Here is a 21,129-nt window from a genome sequence, read left to right as displayed (position 1 = left end):
GACTCGTCAATAAAAAGACTTGAGTAGTAATTGTGACTCTATACATTAAACGCACTAAACATCAAATATATTGATCGAAACGTTTTCATAGAAGTGTGCAGGAATCTCATCATAAATAAACCTAGCAGTTAATTCCAAAACATGTGGGCATGCTGAGAGGGGAATTAAACCACCGACACCGACACAGTGTCGTTAGCATGCCAAGCCAGGAGTTAGTACTGTTAGTTTTCAAAATTAAACCTCACACACACACAAACATGCAGAGAACAACACACTATGAACAATAAGTAATGGCGAGTACATGGACAGATGAGCACGTTGGACTGGTATTACGGTGATTCTCAACTCTGAAATGACAGAGTTCAGGAGAATCTTGACTGGGAGCCATGAAACTATGAGGCGTTATTGTCCATCTACTCACGAATGAGCACCGGCCGTGATGTGCATGTGGGGTTGCAGAAAAGATGTGTTTTCCCTGTTTACATGGAGACAGAGTCGAAGTGTTTTTGAAAAGTTCCACCTTGGGGATCGTCTTCAATAAGTTGCATTGTTAAGGACAAAAACTGAAAACTGCCGTAAATCTATACAGTGTATTGATCTATATCTTTTTTGTGTATAAAAGCAAATTCCATTTTGCTCAAAAACACCAAACCCTCAATGATTTTCAGGACTTTAACCTTTTAAATGATTACTTGATGTCGATTTTATAGATGAGAAAATCGAAAATGATTAAAATGTGTCGTGAGTAGAAGAATAGAACAGCTTTTCATTATTCACAGTGGAAGCAAAGTTCAAAGACAGTTTTTACATGTGAGATAATCTACCATAGTGGTCTTTTTTTGTCATGTGGAAATAAACTTATGGCCAAACCCTGAAAGTAAAGGCTTTCACTGGAGGTAAAGACCCTACTGGATATTTAGGTTGATTTATTTATAAACAACAGTGATGTCAAGTAAAAAAACCTGGGATTTAAAGATTAAAAACCCTGAAAAAGATTTAATACTCGGTCATTTTATGCAGGAATGAAGCTGATTGAGATGTCGACGATAGAGAATATGTGACGCATTTATTTTTATTTATTTATCTATTTATTTATTGACAGGATACGACCGAGATGGAAACTGGACTATTGAGCTCAAAAACTGCAAATGACCAGACAAACAAAACACAACACCATCCACAGTGGTGCTGATCATTAAATCAAGGGCTGAACTCTCAGTCATCAGGTCAGATCATGTTGGTATCTTTTCATTTGACTCTTTCTTCCCTACTTCAATTATGATATGTCTTCTCTTCATTGAGTTGTGTGTGTGTGTGTGTGTGTGTGTGTGTGTGTAGGCAGATAAAAGTGTTTAACATACTGTAAAAGTCTCTCCTCCAGCAGCATTAAAGCCCGGCTTTAATAAAGGTGAAATAAAAACTCTGCCACACGCTCGCTCTCTTCATAAAATGTCTTGAGGGCAGAAAGCGATAAAGTGGTGGGGTGGGCTTGTTCCTCCGGCCCTATTAATTGGCTGGGCCACTGGGGCCCCCGGGGCCGAGCCTGTTACCTGTGTGAAGAGAGGCGATTAATGCCTCCCCTTTGACCGAGCCCGGCTCTCAGCCCGGCTCTGCCGAGACGCTCTCTAATTAATCCACTCTTACTGTTGTAATAGGCTCCTCCTCGGGGAGCACTCGGCCTCGGCTATAAGCCCCCCAAATATGATTTCTCTCTTACATGGTAAACAACAAGGCCTCTCGTGGGATGGACAGAGATGAAGGAGGACGGATTTGAAGGATTCGAGTGGAGGAGAGGAACAGAGGAGGGAATAATGGAAGCAGCTACCTTAAGAAATGCCGCCTGCCCGACGCTCATTGACGCTGATTGCAGTTACATTTTTACGCTCTGCTAAGACGCGGACCGAAGTGGCTTTGCACATCACGGCAATTACTTTCTTCACCTAAAGGGTAAAGCGAAGCATAAAGAAAGTTGAATCGTCAGATCTGACAGCGTGTTGCCTTCAAGTACTCTGACATTTTTACAGTAATGCAGCCCGGCACGCCGTAAATATGCAGTATAATTGCTTTTCGCAGTGGTCACTGTTTGTGTTAGCATTCACACGGCCACCTTCATCAGGCCCGGCTCGGCCATTAGCTTCACGTATAATCATCGTGGGAACATTACATACATGACTTATGGTAGAAACGGCAGATATTTTAATATCAAGTGGAATAAATATTCGGAATATACAGAAGAAAACCACTTCTGAATGTAGCTGCCACCCCTACGATGACCCTTATGCGAATCGCTAAGTGTGGTTGAGGTTGTTTCAAATAACTGAGCGCTTCTAAGGTCTTTTCCAATACAGACGAGTTTCGCGTAGCCTGAAACGTTGTGGTCTAATCAGGGCCTTTTTTTTTTTGTTGTCCTAAACTACATCCGGTCTCGATTTCTGGCTTCCTACAGGTTTTACTCAAACACTGCTGGCTTCATTACGTTCTTCATGATCTTGTTTACTGTGTCAGCAGATGGATTGATACTAATTTGCAGATGTTCTTACATTTGAGATGATTATTCAACCGTCTTGTTTACTAAAGTAACAGATATGCCGCAATCTGCATCCATGTGACGGGACATCAAGTTCATTCACCCTAAATTGACTTATTTTAACTCGGAATGTGGCATTTCTGGAAGGTTTTTTTGGCTAAATATATAAATTCAAAGTCAAAGTGACTCCTTAAACTACTTCAGATAAGTATCTGTGTCTCAGCTGTATGAGCCGTAGCTGTAGCAGGAAATCCTCCTGTGAATCAAAGCAGTGACCAAAGCCAGAATATAAGGGAAATCGGTGGTAAATAAAGGTTTCTGAAAATGATGTTTTCAAGTGAAAACGTGAAACTTTTGTTGTGCCTTGAGGATCCATTTACACTACAATGCTCTTTAGAACCACTGAAAACGTACGTTTTTTGAAAACCCCACTGCTCGTCTCAGTGCAAATGCGGAAAACACAACTTTTTCTGTTCAACGCCGGTACAGAAGAACAAGGACACACAAACATGTCACCAAGATCTGAGGCCGAACTAACCCTGAACAAACATGCAGCCATCAAGAATAATATTGAAGTTAGCTCCCAATGAGCTAAATGACCCAGACTCTCACTTAATTAACCATGCAGTCCACGTTCAGTAGGAAGAGTCACTATTTTTATAACGTGACAACACCACACACACACACAATCCCTGTCTCTTCTCACCATTTGAAGAACTTTGGCAGTTTGACCCTGCGGCTCAAAGACCAGAGGTCTATACAGTGTGTTTGTACCCACATACACACACACACACTGACACACACACACACGTGACTGCAGGCAGGCGGGAGGTGCTAAATGGCCTCAAATGAATTCAGTTAGCAGATAATGATGCTAGCACATGTTTCACACCCGAGAAGATCAGACCAGCACTGTCCAACAGTGACTCCTAATAGAGCATATGGGACAATGTGGGGGAAAACGTACCACGAGAAAAGAAGGGAAAAAAAAAAAGGTAGGTGATTGTGGATGAACAGGTGTGACGGTGCTCTTTAGACAATTTGTCACATCCTTTATGGGGCGATAACTGCCTTTCATAATGAACCTGATCAAAACGGAGTTGCTGTCTGCTCTATATTTTCATCTGCGAAAAAGGGCAGTGATTTCATGCGGATTGAAAGACGGCAGTTTTCTTTAATCAAAATGACTGAAATCTGTTGTCTGTTGAACACAGCCGAAGACTTGCAACATGAACATTATTGTCACTTTTGTTCTTAGCTTGTTGAACTGCTTCTTTAAAACCACATCACATCTTTAAGTTCAGTGAGATCTGATATAAGAAGCATCACTGGAGGCTGCATCAACCTTTGGAATGGGAATTTCAACTCAGATGGGGTTCGTTGTTTTTGGTGATATTGTGCACAGTCAAATTGACCAGTTTCAATAGGTTGATCAAGATTTACTGGTATGAAATGTGGAAACATGAATCTGAGTTTGTTCCCAATTTTTCCCTGTGTTTGAAATTACGTGATTGCTGACTTGAGACAGCCATCCATCCATCCATCCATCCATCCAATGATTTTCTTTACAAATATCTGTATTATTAAATCTGCATGGTGGCTGAAGCCAATCTGGATACTACTCTGAGCAATTTGCAGACGACAAAGTAATAAAAAATAAACTATTCTTCAGTTTATCTTGACCTTTAGTCTTATTCGTTGCATAGAATCAAAATGTTTCCATACAGGAACATATTTATTCAAATAAAATCCTTGCACTTCAAAATCTTTTTTCCCAATATTATACTTTTTTTTTTTTTTTTTTTGGAAAAAAGGGTCTTTGTGTCACAAGCATTCACACACTAAGCATTTAAAAAAAAAACAACCGATCAGCTGGACATTTCCTCCTAACACTCCACATGTCAGTGGCTGTAATCCACTCAGGAGATGCTGCCGGAGCTTCCTGCTCGGTGTTTGTCAGCTGCTGGAAGGATCGGGCCTCTGCGAGGTTGCGGCTGAGCTAATTGTACCGTAATTCACCTCGTCCTCGGAAAACAAAGTGCCACACTATAGGTGTGGATCATGATGAGTGGCTGGTGAGAGAGTTGAAATGGAGACCACAGGGATGCTGGATTATCATCATTAGAAGTCCCCTCAACACAACCAAACCACTCGGAGATCTATTTACATTCCTTTTTTTCCCCATTGAATTTACACGGGAAACTGTTTAATTGCGCCAAAGGGAATAATATTAGGAAAATCATCTTTGAAAACACCCACAGTGTAAGATTTGACTGGTGAATATAAATGTTTGAGGATGTTTGAAACATAAAACATATTCCACCTTGAATGATAATTGGTCCTTGGTGGGTTTATTTTATTTATTTTTTTTAATCAGGGAAAAAGTTTTACTCCACGATATTCAGGAAAACAGAAACATTCTCGTATACCAGCGTCAGAGTTTCGGAAAGTTTCCATGTAATAATCCAGCAAACACACTCCAGTTATTTGTCTCAACTTTGAATAGATTTCTGAGAAGAATATTAGCAGCAGAATGTGAGGATAGTTTTCATTTCAAGCTGAGCAAACATCTGTCAGGCGCTGGAGTCTGTAAGGTTTATGAACTTTTCATCACATCAATCTAAACAAGAGCTACAAAACATGTTAAAATATGCTTTTACTATTACCACAATCTACATCTCATTTAATCAGTTTTAGTAGATTAAGGTATTTAGTTGTTATTTTAGGAATTTTTACAAATGTAGTCATTATACTTCAAGCAATAATAACTTTAGACATTCAGGCTGATTTTTCCTTTTCATTTTCGAGTCTGAGCATTTTTCTTCAATTTGAGTACATTTTGTTGTTCACCTGTACATTTTGGCTGTGTTAATACATATGGTCATTTGTTTATATAAGAAAATCTGTCTGACGACAAATGACATTGAACCTTACACAGAAAAAAAAATATCGCCTTCGTCTTCAGTCATTAAGGAGAAAAAATCAAAAAACTGTTAGACAAAATGTTGCTGACTAATTTACTTTTTTTTCTGCACAAAACTACCAAACCTTCACTTCGGTTCAATCTGTAAAAATAAAGACGTCAGAGGATTGAACTTTTTTAAGCGGTTTTCATCAATTTGACTTAAAAAAACAAGTTTTGGCAGTTTGTCATTTTACCTTTTCAAATCTTGTTTATTTAACTTTACCTGCTACATCCTTTCAAACTAATTTTCTAGTGGTGATAAACTAGGAGATGAGAGTTGGAAAAAAAAAGGGATGGCAATGCAAGTGATATAACAATTAACAATAAATGTTTCTTTACATTACATAATGTCAGGGACGCTTTAGGGAGCCGCTCCAGAGGGGCTCAGGACTCGCATGTGGAGACGCCTTTAAGAGAAGCACGGTTATCTTTTTCGGTTCAGGTGAGGGCGGAATTACAGAAAGAACATGCAAAATCAATTTAAGACAGAAAAAAGAGAAAACCTCATAATAATTTGGCCCTCGGTGGTACTGGAGGAATTGCACATGCAGTGGCTCTTTTTAAAGAATCACCTCCCGGATATTCAATCCCAGTATTTTATGAGCCCAGCGTACCTTCAGTGCTGGATGTTATGTTTGATTTCACAACTTTGCAGGATGTGATTGCCTGTTGAACTCTCCGGCAAATGATAATAATAAAACTGGAAATGTGTGATATTCATTTCATGCATATTCAAAACTCACCTGCTAGGTGTCATTGCAATAATAAGCACTAAGCTGCTTTCCTCTATAGGCCTTGCATACTGATGGTACGTGCTTTGCACAGAAACAGCTTGAATCCGGAGTCGCATATACAGCTCACTAATGAGAAAACAATAGGGGAGCCACGGCACAGTCTCACGCCTTTTCTTCACACATTTCCATATACTTTCTCTAGTCCCTTCCCTTTTTCTCCTGCAAATGTTCTTGCTACTCTCCTCACACTCGGTTCTCCTGTACGGCAGCATGTGTGTGTGTGAGCGTGTCGCCCTGGGTGGGAGGGTTTGGTGAGAATTCCCCTGAGCTCTGATCTGGAGACGGCGAAGCAGACGCTCTCACCTATCAAAGCCTCAGGCGGGGGATCGACACACCCATGAAACTGATATTATTTCTATTTGATGATTAAGCCAAGAGGCCAACTGTGTCCACAGCACCACGGAGGAAGGAGGTTTTTAAAAGGCGACACTGTAGCGCTTTGGAACTTGTTTGAACCCAGAGGGAAAAGCCAGGACTGCAGCCACACTTGGTGCTTGTTCTCCGTCTGTCTATCATTCATCTGTTAAGACGTTCACATTTTTTGGTAACTATTCACCAAATAAAAACAAACCTCCTGACTCCGGCTTCACTCTATATGCAGTGTTAAACAAAACAATGCTAATCAATAACAGTCAAACGACTCTCCTCAGTCACACAGAGCTCACACAAAAACATCCTCACACCAGGTAGCGCATGTAATACACACTCCGTCAGTGCTGGCAGCCTGAAATCCCTCCGTCTTCTGGTACCAGCCAATCAGAGGTCTCCTGCCAGCTCCATCAACACTCCCCACCCGCCCCGCATCAATCAGTCAATCAACCAATCAAACACTCACACAGACACACTCAGGAGGAGGGAGAGAGAGCATCCGAGGAGACTGCAGAAAACAAGACTTAGGTCATAACAATGAGAATGAATGATTTCAGAGTCTGAATGGGACGCGACTGTTGGTCTGAGAACACCAGAAACTGTTAATCCGGTGGGGTTTCACACGTCTCTCAATTTCTAGAGTTTAGAGACAATTGTCTGGAAAACAGGAAACATCCAGGGAGCAGGTCAAATGTCTTTTTGGGTCACAGGAACTGGAGCTGATTTTGGACGTACTAACAGAGTATATCCTGGACAGGTTGCCAGTAAATCCAGGCCTTGAATAAATGCTCTCCTCGTGTGATTAGACTTAAATTCAGCCTAACAGAAAGACATGATATGGATCTAAGACCAGATTCAAGTTACTTGGTTGAATGTGTTTTATTAAACATTTTTATTTGACATTGGTTTATTTACCACAAGTCAGTCAAACCTTTTATTTATATGGACTGGTGTGATCCATCTGTTCATCAATACTCAAACAAGGATAAAGGGAGCACTGCTGCTCAGTCACCAACAGGAAGATGTGTTCAAACACCTGCAGATATTTTATAATCACTGATTAACCAACATGTCTTCATGGCGTGGGACAAACTGGGCAGAAACCCCAACAGGCAAAGGGAGAACATGCATGAAAAAAGAACAATATAGAAAGGTAACAAATTCAAACCAGGGGGTTTTCTCACTGTGAGGCTGCAGTGCTAACCACTACACCACTGTGTCAGTCCCATTTCTACCAAATTACACTAATTGCACGATTTTAAATTACGATCGTCCTGCAATTCCCATGTCTCCTTGGACAGCTGCCATTTTTGCCCAGGATGAGGGCAGTTGTGATCCAGTCTCCAGGGTCGGAGGGACAACAGCTGATGATGAATTGTTCATTTGTTCTGGCTGAAGTCGGCCACAGAGACACCGAGAGAGAAAGAGCCCCGGGCCATTACCCAGCCGCAGCATATGCACCGCAATTTTAACCTTCTGATTCCCCCTCCCTCCCCTCGTCACTCCCCCCCACACGTTCACACACTTCACTGGCTGTGGAGACATGGATGGCGACCCCCACCTCCAACACCCCCTCCACCCCATTTTGATGTGCGCTGAGAGGGTCACCGGGGGTCAAGTCTGGGGAGCGTCTGGATGGAAATTCAGGGTTAGAGGGAGGGGGTGGTAGAGACATGGGACTAATAGCCGAAGGGTGTATCTCTCTCTCTCTCTCTCTCTCTCTCTCACACACACACACACACGCACATGCAAAGAGACACAAACACGAAGACACTACGGGGGGGCTGGAAGTGTTTTCTCACACACACACACACACACACATACACACACACACACACACGCACGGCTAACATTAATGTCAGCAGCACACTGAAACCAAACACATGTAGACACAAACAGGAAAACACAAAAACAAGCTGCTCCACATTGCACACGAACGGGAACGCAGGTGCAAGGACAGAAAAGCACATGGTCCACTTAAGATGGCTTTTCAGGGGCCGGTCCAGGCCAGACTCCTGCAGAGCACGGCGACGACTCTTCATTTAAACTGGGCTCAAACGAAGACGGACCGAAAAACAAGGTGCAAGTGGAACCAGACACAGGCATACTGAATCTTTATTATCATGGTCCGACGTGTAATAAGTAGCGGTTTAAGAATATTAAGGTCTGAATTAAACAAGGACATCACTTCCACTGGCAAAATAAATGTGTTACTTCCGTAACGCTGCTGCAGTACTTGATATATTTTACAATATGTCAACATGCACAACATTCGGTACATATCGTGAAAGACTGACTGAATGGCAATAAATTATGTTTCCATACTTTTTTGGCCAATCAGAAGGAGAATTTGAAGTGAAAACGGTCAACTTTTAAGTACGTTTTTAGGGGTCTGTTGACACAACAGGGCGAGGAATCACTGGAAATCACTACGAAGGTGGAGCTTTGGGCTCTGTCACTGTGTAAATGGGGGAAAACGGATACACACTGTGCAAGTAGATGTACGATAACCACAGTGTTTGCCTCCAGAGTGTCAGGACTCGTCATCTGTCCATGTGAATGTCTGTGTTCTCACCATTGTTCATGTTTACAATGTATTGTTTTCTGAATGCATTTCTGTGTTTTTTTTTTTTGTTTTTTTTAAACAACCAACAGTATGCATGTTCTTCCTGTGCATGCGTCTTCTTTCCTCAGCTTCCTCCCACAGTCTCTCGACGGTCATGTAGGTTTATTTATTGGCTCTGAACTCTGTCGGTGTGAATGTGTCTGGCTGTCTTACGGCTTGTGTTGAACCCGTGACGGTGAGTACCCGTCTTTCACTCAACTTTGCTGAAATCTATTCCCTCGTGACCTTCATGGATAAGGCTGGTTTAGGTAGGTGCATGATGTTTTGACGAGGAGGCATGAGGAGTACTCTCCTGGATGCAGCAGTAGTCACTGATCCATCCCTTTCTTCCCATATTGTTCATGGATTCAAACCAAAAATGTCGCTAAAAATGCTGTGCAGCATCACCTCTACTCATGTAGAGTAAGACGTTCAGAGAATTCATGTGCAGTTATTCAGACTCCCAAAAACTCCATGTGGTTTGACCTGTGTTTTCAGCAGAAAAAAAACTATTTCTATTCGAGTAGAAATCCAATGAATGCGTGTGTATACAGTCCTAAAGTGGAATTACATTAATCCCTTTGTGTCAACATTAAATACTGAGGAATAAAACCATTTTCCAAACTCGCTCTCTCTGTGAGAGGAAAGGGAAACATGTTATGTGGAGGTTAACCGATGCTTTCATAATTTTATGGCAGATTAGCTGAATCCGGAGCTTTAGGGAGCTCAGCAGTTACGTTGTAGGGCCACAACTTTATTGTTTGTATTCCTTCTTGCCAGCAGCAGCAGGTTGCAGTTTTCAGAGTCGAAACCGCTGAACGTAACTTGCTCAGCAGCACTTAGACACAAGCTGGCGAGAATGTTCAGCAGCTAAAGAGCCTAAGATTCACTTTAGAAGCGGTTCGGCCGCAAATAAAGAGACGGGATATTAGACCGATTTCACTTTAGGCCTGAAATAATAAGCACAGAAACCACAATAATACAAATGGATCATGTTTCTTTATGAATGCTGAGTTTAAAGCCAAGTCTCTATTTTCTCATAAAATCACCTCATTGGTTTCAACTAGAGGTTTTTATCAATTACATTAATCTACATTATACGACTGTAGTCTGGTTTCCAGTGTGAGTGCATCTACCATTTTATCCAAGATTATTTCACTTCTGAAATGTTGCAGTTTTCAAATTCAATGTTGATGAATCTGCATGTTACAGATGTGTGAGAGAGTGGGGAATCTTGTCTGCTATTCACTGAGGGCGTCTTGATAATAAGTCGTCTTTGGAAATTTGAGGAATCTTTCAACCCGTTTGAAGTAAATTTTTACACAGAGTCACAGTTAAATGAGAGAAAAAAATCTTCCTGGATTAGCGATGGATATATCTATGCATTAATTTTTTTTCCTGATAAACCTTCTGGATTAAATTAGTTTTGATTTTATATTTGGGGACTTTGAATAATTATCATTTGGAAGTACAATTCTTCTCAATTCACAGTGTGAGTAATCCAAATCAATATTCCTGCAGGTGAAGAAGATAAATGTCAGGCGCTGTAGAGAACACTCCTCTGTACAGCAGTAAACAGGCTGGAACAACGGACATCATGTTTGCATTAGCGCCTGTTTCAGACGCTCAGAGCTGCGCTTGTGTCAGTTTATGAAGACTGCTCACCTTGGAGGACAGACAATGAGCGGTCACAACACAATCGCCTTCATATCACAAGCTATTGACTGATATCTTCTGTGATTGTCGGAGGCCTAATGTCCTATGAAAACAATGAAAGCCCCCAAATTGATATAGTAGTGAATAAGACACACCATGCAAGGACATTTCAGAGAAAGCAGGTTGAAGCTGTGGTGGGATGAAGGTGGGCGGACATTAGGGATATTAGTACGTATCGAGGAAGAGGCCTCTGGCTGCATCAAGCGGGATTTTTTAACTCGGATTGATCCAGGTGTCTTTGAACATGACTTTCCTCCCACCGGCGCCTCCAGATGGACGCTAATCTCTCCGCTGCGCAGGGAGAACTCGGCGATCAGTTCATCTACTCTGGGGGTCATTTCCACTGTAAACTGCTTCTTAAAGTTGCAATCCGTACTCAGGGTCACTTCCTGCAACAGCAGATTCTCCTGCCGGACAGTGAGGTGTGTGAGATCGAGAGTGTGTAGTGTGGCCATTGTCCTGGAGGAGATTTAAATACGAGACCTCCGTTTGTATTGAGAACATCTTCCATACTATCATGAATCAAATATGACTGAGACTATCCCTGTATGGGCAATCAAGGCTGTGTTGTAGAGCAGAATAACAAGTTTTATTTTGAAAGTGGACATGCAAATTTCTGTGTGTCTGCAAGGAGTTATTTTGAAAAACACTTCACTTCCTGTGGCACATCGTTTCTGTGTTGAACTGTGTCAGTTTTTTTTTTTTTTTCCACAGAAAATCTGAGGAAAAGGAGTAAAAGGAGTTGAAACAGCAGATATTTCTACATCCTACTAATCAACCAACACCATCAAGTATGATCTTCTGCAAGGAGTTAATACCGCTGATGCTTTTGACACTACGTGATTGCATGTATATTTTTTCACTTTTTGGTGCAAAAGAGGGTTTGGATAGAAATACTCACACATGATTGCACTAAAGGCACAATTGTTGTTTTGGACGAAAACTGACAAGTGTAAACACACCTTAAAAACTGTTTCCAAGGCCGGAGACATCTCCTCGAATCTCTACAGAGTGAGACATTTCTGTTAGTACAAGCAATTTTCTAGTGGTAAACAAAGTCAAACCTATGTGTCGGAGAAGGGCGAAGAGGTTGACAATCTGGCATTTTCTTCTTAGAACACGCACACACACACACAAAAGAGCTGGCACATATGTGAAAACAAAGGAGTTAATTAGTGTCTTTAAGCTTAATGCACGGGACAGATTTTCTTTGAAATGCCATTGGTGATTTAATGACCACTGACGTGCCGGCATGATAGGAGATCGCTGGGCTCGTTTCACCATCTGCAGCTTGTCTTAATTAGGAAACCCCGGACACAAAGAGGTCAGCGTGCTGACAGATAACCAGGAAGTGACTCTAATGACTGCTTACTTGACCCCTGACCTCTCACATCCATGCTTAAGGGTCATGTTCAAGTTTCATGAGGTATGCATTGGTTGTTATGGAGATGAGTCGCTAACAAGGAAGTTTCGGGGTTGTGACCCCCGTCCACTAATGATGACCTCATATGGCTGCAGTATTTATCAGCCGGAACAATAGACATGTCAGCGCGCTTTCGTATGAATATTTCAACAATGGCCGTGGGTAAGGAATGACTGATTACCCTGTCTGAGGACTACAATGACTGGTAGATGAGGAGTTCACCATGGGAAAACACATAGTCACAATATTATTTATTCTTCCATGGTAGCGCCACAAATAATGAGAGTTTTTGATGTTAAAACAATCACCTGTACTGTTTTGGTTACTGCCTGCTCATGGCTTTCTGTGCCTGCATCCAGCATATGAATAAAAGAAGGACAGGGTATTCTTGATGTTTTAAAGTATTGCTCCCTCTAGTTAGAATCGTCCGTTTGGGCCGTGCTCGCCGACCAGATTCTCAGAGTCATTACAGAGAAGATTAATTCCCTCCATATTTGTACATCTAATTTGGCCCTTGCAGTCCATTGACCCTGGCACGCTTCCTAATGCTCCAGCCCAGACTGCAGCATCTGTCTGAGACCACCCAATGCACAACACAGCTCAGGGGGAGGTGTATGTTTTTGTGTGCAAATGAGAGTGGAAGTTGCAATATGTTGTATAGGCAGTTGGAATTAAGCCACAGGTTTTTGAAAAATGAAAGAGGGTTTCGCTGTTATCTGCACATCATGGCCAAGGGAGCTCAGAAGAGAGTCGGTGAGTAGATTTCAATCCAGGGTTCACAGCTGAACAAACGCCACTGCTGCAGCGGATACAGGAACTGTCATATGTCTGAGATGGTTCTTATCAGGTTTAACATTGTCTTAGAAAACTCTTAGAACACTGTAGATCGAGTCCCTGGTATTTAAAATGTACAATGAAGATGTACAATATTAGTCAAACATCCAGGGTGGAATGATTTGGGTATTGTTATTGCAGTATGAGCCAGAATAAAGAAATGCTTAACTATATATGATGTTATTGTCTCTATGCTTTGAGATCACTCTTCTTTTTTCTTTTTGTCCCCAATTTAAAGCAAATGTGGAACTGTTGTTGACTTTGTTGTGTTTCTGCATTTTTCCTTGATTTTTGTGCTTCAGACTTCTGGCCTGTCGTCACCAGGTATGATGAAATGCCGAAAAAGTGAAGTGAAATATGATCCACTGTCACAATCTCGCGCTTTAGGGCTCTATCTGATTGCCCAAATAAGTTGAAACGCAGAGCACGAATGCACAACAGGAACATGATTTAATGTAGCTCAAACTCTTGTGATAAGTACATTGCTAACACTGACATTATTGATATCATGCAGTCCTATTGAGAAATCCTAAAATAATACATTTTGAGGGGTTGGTGCTTTTTCAGTTCAGTTTGGTGATTCCATGTGAATTATAGCTTCATTTTATTTTATTTTTTTGCTCATTATAGATATTAAAGGGAGATCTGTTGTGGTCTTGTGTTTCTAGAGCCCATATTTTTACGATGTTGTGCTTCTCCTGTATATTATCTTCAGTCATCTTTGACTCCCGATATAAACATTTTCACCAGGTAAATGCAGCTCACTGATGCTTTTCGGATGCAGAAATCCTAATAAATCAACTCATCTTGCCCCAACAATCACTTCAAATTCGATCCCTCTATATTCAATGGCTTCACATCCGATGCTCAGTACAGTAGCTCATTTCGATAATGTACAGGTGCCTGAATGCATCCTGTCACATGATTGAACCGCTGTACCTAAAACTGTGGCAGATGAATGTGTAAACATATAAAAAAAGATACAACTTCTGACTGGCTTCCTTGAAGAAAACAAAAAAAAAACAAAGTGGCCCCAAAATATCATCATTATTCAGTGATACTTGAGTTGAGAGTGACTTCATTAGGAAAATGATGGCATTTGCAGCTATAGGTAACTTTTATCGGCTTGTCACGGTGTGAGCCTGGAGAGCGGCATTAAAATGAGCGGGACGCCATCCTAAAACACAGTATGCAGTTCCCTTTGTATAGATTGTTTGTGCAGATCAAATAAAGAGTATCCGAACCAATAACATCCCATATGCATGCACAGCAAGTTAGCACACCAGCCAGTGCTGGTCTCCAATCACCTCAAAGATAGCTTTGTTTACAGCCATTATGCTAATACACCAGCAGCATGATGTTGATTTGTTGATTTAGAAAGATATTCCACGTTGCACCTGAACTGTTTATCTAGCGGCGCCGGCACACACGAGATGGATGCTCATAGCACCTTAATATGTCATTCAACAGGCCGACGTGCCCGGCTCACCTGCAATGCATGCATGCCCCCCCCCCTTAAGTTTCTCCTGCAAGTTCAGCCACAAGAAAAGAAGGATCAAAACTTTTTCTTCTTCTTCTACTTCCTCTTTTTTTTTTTTTCCAGAAAATGATGAAAACCAGGATCAGGTATTAATTCACCTCTCACTCCTAATTCGGATGGGAACGCGAAGCAGGCCTGTTAATAACTGCAGGCCGGCGGAAACGAAGCAAAGGAGAAGAGGAGGAGGGAGGAGGAGGAGGAGGAGGAGGAGGGAAGCAGATTGTGAGAAGAATAAAATTTCCATGGCTGATCTGCAGGAGCAGTTGTCGGGAGGTTAAGGTGAAGGCCAATCCAGCTGTAAGAGGGGCCAGGATTAAAGTCTTTGAGATATGGATCCAGGGGCTCTCTGGCTCTCAGTACCAGGGCTTAAGTATCATATCCGTGGACAGACGATCGATACCCCTTGCCTTTCTTTCCCTCCATCTTCAAGGAGATTTTTTTTTTTTTGGCAGCGCTTTCATGGGGTCCTCTCCGCCTGCCCCTAATGACACGGTGTGAGCCGCCGTTCAGGCTGTGGGGCTTCAATCCAGGCAGCTGCTGATGAGGATGCTGGAGCGTCGCGAGAGGTTGTAAGTCTTAGGATTTTATTTAGAACATGCTTGGAGGACATCGGCGGAAGAGCCGCGCTTAGTTTACGTGTCATAAAATGTACAGTGCGTAAGCTCCGCGCAAGTAATGGTTTACAGTGGGCTTTTAAAGACAGGCAAACCGTCGGGACGGCGTCGTGAGCGGATGATGAAATGCAGGGTAAAAAGATACGTTATTAAGCGGGAGGCTTATGAACCCAGATACTCCTCAAAATCCATGCTTCACCTTATGCTTAGTCCTTCAGATCGGTTCCATGATACCCTGAGTCAATATCAGACCTTCCTCTCAGATTCATAATTCAGTCTAATCTAAACACTGAAACATCAAACACACATGTGCAACCTTCGTTTTCTTTCCTTTGTGGATAGATTTCCAGAAATCCACTCAAGGTTGTGACAGAACTTTTCCGTTTTATGTGCATTTTTTTTAATTACAAGTCATCACTCTTTCATATCACAGTGAAAATTCGAGAGCTTTATCAGGTGACGCACTATTTGTCCATCTGTGGTTTCACTGCAGACAGGAGCAGCCAGTATCTCACTCCGCGTGGCTTTTTGTTTTTTTCATTTAGCGTGTGCTTTGCCAAACATGTCCCGAGGCAAAGCTTACACAGAAATGACTATTTTATTAAACCAAATCATGAAGGGAACAGCACTGACAAAATCCATAATATGTCACTCACTCATAAAAACATAAACAATGGATATTTCAGTGGCTGTGAATCACGGCATTTCACCCTTATTTATTTGGAAAATGGCAACAAATGCAGGTTGAATGCATGCGGGTGACACAGTTAAAAGCCTGGAACTGAAGAAAGTGAGACGAATCACAATGTACATTCTGCTGGAGCAGCTGCCGCGAGAAGCCATCACTCTTCAGAAACAGTCTGTAGAACGTAAACTTCTACTGTGTGTGTTGGTGGGAACCTGCTCTTCCCTGCTTGTTACAGAACACAATGAAGTAACTATGTGAACCAACCAAGTATATTAAACACACAACACTTCCTATCTTGTTTTTACTGTTCCTTAACTTGTCTGAAGGGTTTAAGGAAGACAGGAAAGGTTAACAAGCACTTCTCTTGTTACATTTCTTGAGTTTTTCTTGATCTCTGCCAAATCTCTACAGTGTTGGAGCTGCTTGCTCACCCTCTCACACATATTACAGAAGTTATTTTGGTAACAGTCTTTTCTGCATGTGATATCTTGAAATAATCTGAGTGCCTAAATCATTGACGCCGTTGTCTGAAGAAACTGTAACTTAAAGAACTGTAGTGTGATGTTGCTTGGTATTGTAACAAAGCTGAAAAAAAACACTTTTTCAAAATAGTTCCCAAGATGGAGATTTTTGGCTGTGACTCGGCGTAAACAAAGGAAAGTGCTGGTGAATGTGCATGTGCACCATGATTCAGATCCAGCTGTAGCAATAAGTCAGGATATGTACCGACACAATTTCGTAAAACCAAATGAAAAGTGCAGGGATGAGCAATTGTTTTGATTCGAAATGACAAGGCGCTGAACATGAAACAAGCCCGGGATGAAATGCAGCCGTAACCTTTGGTAATGCCACGGGCCACCTCTGATCTGTGATTGGTAGCCGACATGAATCAAAATGATCGATTGGCCCCTGGCTCCAGCTGCAGCCTGTGGCCTGGAAACAACGTGGCCCGCGACCCCGGGGGCCTGGCGTGGCATCGTGGGACCAATCACAGCCGCAAACGTGATGAGGTCTCCGGGGGGAAACACTGCATCAAAGGTCTGGTCCTGTTGTCTTCTGAACCAGGACGGGAGCGAGGAAATAGCAGAGGGAATTGTTTCTCCATCATAATTGTATGCCTGTAATATATTTCTTTAAAAAAAACCAAAAAAAACTGATAGAATGTGTGCTAATCTGAAACTTCAGTGGAAAAAACCTCTGAATTCTCCCACACATTCTGTCGTCCAAGCCTCATGAGAGCGGGACCCTTCTCATGTTCTCCACAAACTGTAGCCGTCAGTATAAACAGCCAGTCAGACTCTGGCGCCCCTACAGAGGTGGATTACAGCGATCCATGCAGTAAGCTCAGAGCACGCTGTGCCATGCACGCCTTCCCTGCAGCCTGGTTTACATTGCTGCCGGCACGCCGCTCCAAATCCACTCTTTGGGGCACGTCGGGGGTGAAAACACGACGCCCACCCTTTAGAAGTCCCATTAAGTCCCGCTTTTCACCGGCTCCCATTTTCCAGAGGGTCAGCGTTCAAATTTGATTTCACGCGCCGCGCCGGCAATGCTGGCTGGCAGCGGCTGTGAGGGACTCGGGGATGAGGGAGAGATTATCCGACAGCCGAGAAAGCCAAGTTACGCTGACCTAATTGAAACCAAACGACCTCTTTGGGCGGCTCGCCGAGCGTGATTTAAACCCTCATCCTGGCCACCTCTGTTTACTGAAGAAAAAAAAAAAAAAATGAAGGCAAGTTTCTAATAAATCGACACCCAGCACGACCGATGAAGTCAGTGGAGATGAATTCAGGCCGCAGCCGAGTCAGAGAGCAACCAAAACAGCTGCTTTAAATAGATACAATTAGAGCGGGCTCTCTCTGCCACGGAGCGTCACAATGCTTTCATTAGTGTGTCGGGCTGAATTTCCAAAGATGGCCGCCAAGAGATTACTGCTGACACATTCCTGTAAACTGTAAAAGATGCATCAGGCCCCAGCTTTTTAGGGTTTTGCCAGTCCCGGCCTGGCAGCCAGCGCCGAGGACCACAGTGCCAGGAAAGCGATACGGCTGTCCCAGTGTGAGGGCTTCAAGCCAGACATGCCTGAATGGAAAGTCAACCTGCAGAGTGTGTGTGTGTGTGTGTGTGTGTGTGCGTCCACGCTCATGCACGCGTGTGTGTTGGTTCCGGCTCTAAGAAGTAAATAAGTGTAAAAATGACTGGCTGAACGAGAATGATCAAACTTCAAAATGCGTTTGATATGGCTGTGATCTAATGGCTGCCTCACACACGCGCTCACCTCCCACTGTGCCGTCTCCCTCTAAATCACCCGTCTGCCTTTAATTCATCATCTTATAATTTCATCCGTACAAATGTGGAGTGGGCCAACGTTGTGCATCACTGTTTTATCCCTCGTCAAGCCTTGAGTCAGATACTCTTAATAAATGGCTGAAAATAAATCACATTAGATAAGAGGGCCAGTTGGTTTTTCCCATTCCCAGACGAGGGTGAAGCATTAGCGCTGTTTAGTTTCGAATACAGGGCTGTAATAAGTCTTTGAACAGCCTCCCAGATATACAAGACGGAGAGCACAGACTGCAGTTAACCATTTCCAATCAGACCCTTCTCGGGACTGCTCCCCGGTAACAACCGAGGCCTTGACAGAACCTGCAACTCCCGTTTTGGTATTTGGTGAACCGCTGCCTGTGATGTGGCTTTTCAATACGAACACCAGAGAGGCGATATTGAAACAATCGCCGTAGCCCGTCCGACTGTAAGTGACGCCATAATCAGAGACATCTGTTCTCGGAGGCTCTGCTTTGGAGGTACGGGACCGGCGGAGCATCGGGACTCGGCGGTTTTCATTTCAGTGCCACCCACATGTTGCCTGAGCCGAGTGTGTTGGGTGAAATTACACTGTACTGACAACAGTAGTTCTCGAAGCTGTTTAGTATCATCTCCTTCACTTTCAACTTGCTTTTGTTCAGCGGGCCAAACGGAACGAAACGTCCCAGTGGAATAACAATGGATATAGGTTCAATTTCACAGTAATAATAATGGCTGAATACAGTAGTAATGGCACACATTTTTTTTATTTAACAACTCTTTTGAAGAATTTTTTTCTGTATTGTGATGAAGTGTAGAGTAAATTTGATGCATTCCTGATGCCTCAAACTCCATCATTGTTGGGTGGACCATAAACACAACATTTCTGGAACTGTAGGAGGGCTGCTGGAGACTTATTTATAGCTCTGCAGAACTGTTACTTGCTGTAAATTTTTGGTGAATGTGCTCTTTTCTTTTATTATATGGTATGTATTAATATTGTGTATTCATTTTTTTTCCAAGTAATGTCAGTCAAGAATATTTTAATGGTGCATAATTGGGTGAGATTCATGGTTATTCTTGGCTGTAACGCCCAGCTCTGGACAGACTCAGGATTTCTACTGTAACTCGCGATCAAACTCGGGGGAACGACTGAAAACAACAAATACAGCTTCAGCTCTTGCTGACATTTTTGATGGTGATGTTGTGTCTAACAGGCTTAGTGGTAAGCCGGCATAAGTCCTAGATATAAGTCTTCATAAAAAAAAAAAAGAAAAGACTGTCGATCTAAAATTTGGTTTGAGTTGGTCATGTTCAGCAGGTTTTTGTACCTCGGGAAATTGTGTGATTACCTGAGATATTGGTAATAGTGAGCTGCGTCATTGTGAGCAAACTCGTGTCAGTCTTAAAGCCAAGGAGATTTGTTTTTTTTTTTATTTACATTTTTCTGTATATTCCAGCAAAAGGCATCATTAAAACTGATTTTATGTTATTGTACTATTTTTTTCGTGAAAAAAGTTTTCATAATTCATACTCTACACCACAACAAAGAAAAATGTTTCACCTTTAATGTAAAGGTTACTATGGAACTATTTTACCAGTATTTCTGCCAGTGAGCATCCACTAAGCTTGTCAAAAGGAATTAGAACAAAACAAGATCAAAAAATCCAGATCAAAACACAGAACTGAGTTTTTGCCGAGTCATCCCGTCAGATGATTCGCTTCTGAATCCTTCACGGTGTCTCCTGACCCAGTCTGACCGTACTGTAGTGTCTAGACCAGATGTAAAATCGTTGGATGTTGATATGTGTGGATCAACTGCAGCTTTGGCCCCGTAATTGTTCATAACAGCCAATTTGCCATCTGCGGTATCACTGTTGAATTCACGATGACAGTTATAACTTGTTTTCTCCTTCCAAACTTAACTTGGAGCAGGTGTCCCGCTGGCTCCTTCTGAGACCGTGCGTATTTGTTAGAACAAGTTCAACACAGACGTCCACGAGTATATGAACCAAAGTGAAAGTTAAGCCGTTTATAAATCCCTCTCCAGTTATCCATGAGAGACTTTCAAGCCAAGGTTTGTAATGATCCGTATCGAAAACATTTTGATCTGAAATGAGCCGCACACTGCTTGCTTCACTATAAACTATTTTGTGTGAATCGGTGAAGTTCGAATTACCAATAAAGCTTAAAAAATATAACAAAAAAATCCACACTTAGAGAACACAGCAGCTTGAAGGAAGCCATCGTGAGTCTTTGCTATTTAAGTGAGTAAGACAAGCTAATATGGGAAAAATGAATCAAATTTTTCAGCAAAACAAATTACTTTTACAGTCGACACCAAAGCTTTCTGCACTGTGCCAGGACTGATTGTGTTACCAAAGATAGTTTTTGTGCATACAGGACATTATGGTGTAGATGTATTCTTAGTAAATGATGTATTTCGAGTCGCTGAATTGGAAATAAAGATAATTGAGGTCGTTCATTTAGCTCTCTTTCAACCTTGCACAGCTTCATATAACTTCAGTTAAACTATAGTGCACCCGATTCACAGCACCTAAATGAACTCTTAAACAGGTATTTTACAAGAGGAAATGTTTTTGAAAAGTTTAATAGGCTCAATTAGACGTGGAAATCTGTAAAATCTTTAGACTTAATTACAATTGTTAGTTAATGTTAACTCTGCTGGGAAAAAAAATAGATAGCAACATTTTAAGTGTGTGTGTATGCTTGTGTGTGTGAGAGTACAA

This window comes from Salarias fasciatus, chromosome 19 (assembly GCF_902148845.1).
Source record: "Salarias fasciatus chromosome 19, fSalaFa1.1, whole genome shotgun sequence".
NCBI classification, from domain to species: Eukaryota; Metazoa; Chordata; class Actinopteri; order Blenniiformes; family Blenniidae; genus Salarias; species Salarias fasciatus.
This window is presented reverse-complemented; position numbering follows the sequence as displayed.